Source organism: Empidonax traillii, unplaced genomic scaffold (assembly GCF_003031625.1).
Source record: "Empidonax traillii isolate 1590-97213 ecotype Southwest subspecies unplaced genomic scaffold, ASM303162v1 scaffold558:size415862, whole genome shotgun sequence".
Classification (NCBI taxonomy): Eukaryota; Metazoa; Chordata; class Aves; order Passeriformes; family Tyrannidae; genus Empidonax; species Empidonax traillii.
The window spans coordinates 50,861-53,940 of NW_020955751.1; positions in this window are offsets into that span (position 1 = coordinate 50,861).

A 3,080-nucleotide genomic window follows, 5' to 3' on the forward strand; every position below is an offset into this window, starting at 1 on the left:
GCTGGTTTGTTGGGCTGGCCCTTTTATATCGCATCCAACATTTGGCTTCCAGATGTTATATTTCCACATCCAAGTGCAATGTGTCATTGCTTAGCAAACCTTCTCTGAGTTACAGAGACGTCCAATTACTCTTAAGGTGGAATTCTGCAAGCACAGTGAGTCTGCAGTCCCTAAGATCAGGGTCTTCGCACCACCACAAACCATCTGTGATCCTTTAGTGCAGAGCTACTGTATAGAGCAAGCTACACATCAGAGTACAACTGTCACAGACATCCCACTTTTATCCTCAAGACAGCAGTTAAGTTTGAAAACTACTTTATTTGAAATTAAAACTCTATTTGAAGTTGCCATTTTCCATGATTAGTAACACGTGACAAACTGTGATCATGCATGTGTGTGTGACCACCCTTTTTTCCTAGATGTGTGTGATATGATGCTACCAGTGCCTAGAAGGAAGGGAATTGGGCAAGGGCAGGGAATGCACCATTCCTGTTGTAAAAACTCCTTTAGAAGTTTTGATTTGGTGTGGTTGGAAGGAAAGTGGAGCCCAAGTGACTGAGACTCTGTCTTGGCATATAAAGAGCCCACCCTGAGAAGTAGGGCATTGGCTCCTTCCATGCAGAACTGATTTTTGCTATGACTGTATGTGAGCTCCATGAAACTGTGGACTTGGCAGGTGTTTTGATTTGAGGATAAAGCACATATGCAAGTTACAATGAGATAACCTTCATGTATGACCGGAGCCTACTGAAACCTTGAACATGATCCTTTAAGCTACCTCGATTTTATCATAGGATAGGAACATGCTGAGGAACTGTTGTGCTGCAAATTCAAAATCTGACTTACCTCTTGGAAAGCGTATATATGCAACATCCTTGGGCTGTTTCTTCATAGGGAACCTACTTTATTCAGGAAAGTGAAATGGTGTGCTTTACTTAACTGTGTACTTGACCCACAGAAAACTCTGAGACTTGAGTATGCTTTAATAACTAAGACAGTCCAAAGTCAAAGGATCTAGAGACTGTTTCTTGCTGCAAGTTTCTTCTCCACTCTTTTTACTACCTCTCTTCCCCATTTGGCCCATGCACAAAAAAGGTCCGTGAGCTTTTATTCTGTTGGTGGTACTGACAGAAAGACCTGTGATGGGTGACAATCGACTTGCTCTTCTCTAGGCATCTCCAAACCCATTGCACCTGGTCATGGCTTTGCAGGAGCATAAGCATCCCAGGAGGCAGGTGCCTTTACTAATAAACCTTGAATTTCAAAAGCTCCCTTCAGCCTCATCAGCCAGGTGCTTTTGTGCCTTTAGCTTATGGCTTTTCTTGTAGCTGAGCATTGTTTAACAAAACTATAGGTGGTAGTTGGCTCTTTTCCAGAAAAACAGTGCAGTAATATCTCGGCTGTCTGTGCTCACAGCCAGTGCAGATCCATATGCACCTGGGCAGGTGGGAGTTGCTGATATAGCTCAGTGCCTCACCTTCTGTAGCAGCAGCAGCCCCAGATGGCTGGGAAAAGGGGCTATGGAGACAACAGAAAAGAGCCCTTTCCTTAGAAATGCCTTCCTCTAGATCTTAGGTAATAGTAGGGGACACAGGTAGCCAAAGTCTAAAGAGAGTGGAAATTTAAGATTAAAAACCCCATAGTTAAATAATGGGCACCAGAGTGCATGAGCTGCATAATCTCACATGGGTTTTTCAGCTAACTCATTAGAGTGTTTTTTCCCTCTTACTTCCTTAGAAACAGTCACATCTGGGAGCACTACACACTGTTGTATATGCCTGAGAGGCATTCTGGAAGAAGTTTTAGCAGGAAGAACCACATTATCATATATAACTGATCTTCACCTCACATAACCCTTTATAAGCACCATGCCTGGGAAGAAAGTTCTTATATAACCCATAAAATTATGGGCAAGAGTGGGGAGGAGGGCTCTGTGGAGAGTAGACGCAGTTTTATTTTGCCTACCTTTGACATGCCTGGGAAGCTTTGAGGAGTCTGTTGTCAATTCTTACATAGAGTCTACCCTGCCTGATACCAGTTAGTGAGTAGGGTGGCACTTGTGGCTCTTTCATCCTTCACTGTGATCAAGAAGTAGCTTGGCGGGGGGAAAAAAGCTGTGCAAGGAAGATAGTGAGCATGGCACATGTGAAACAACAACTCTCTGTAGCAGTCGTGGCAATGTAGACATGTCATGACCAGGGACTGACTGAAAATCTACAGTTTTATGTTTCTGGATCCAGTGCTTTCTGGGAACTTTTAATATTAAATTTCATGTTTCTCTCTGAACTTAAGAAAACCAGAAGAGAGCAGAATTTCTTACAGGACACACATGATTCTTTTTAGGCACCTTGAAGGTGGGTAGTATTTCTGAGTGTGAGGAACTGTGATTTGAAAATTCCTGTAGGGGTTAAAAAAAGAGAATAGTGTGCATATGTGAATTTTGTTTCTGAATTATATTTATTCCTCTTTGCTGTTCACAGCTTCTTGGTCACGGAGCAAAGATAAGACTACCAGCAACGTTCTGCTAGCGTTTCACACCATTGCTGCAATCCAGGTAATTTCAATGATGTTGCTAGTGCTGAGAGTGGCAATGTTTGCTACATTTCCATTGACTCACACGTTAACCACTGTGCCTTATTCTGTTCTGGCCAGTGAATCAAGTATAACAGTTCAAAACCCAGTGGCTAGAAGAGCTGCAAACTAGTCTGCATCTTGGGGACTTTGGTTGGCTTCAGATACGGTTTCACTATGAGAAAACACTGATATTTAAAAATCAGTTCCCAACTGAAATTACTTGTCCTTTAATTTGACTTTAAAAACAACAGCTGCATGCCTTGCACATCCAATCTTTGGAAAAGCAGAAAGTGTCAGTGAAGTAGCAAATATGAGGTGGTAAGACCAATCTTTCATTGGAAATGGAACCTATATTGACTGGTAATTTTATTCCCGATCAGTTCTTAGAAATGCTGCATTTAATCCACGCAAAGAAATATTTATTTTCTCTCTTGCCCAGTGGTCAGAGAAAAAAGTGATTATACTTGGTACCTCCCCTCCCTGGTCTAACTTTGGAAATGGCTTGA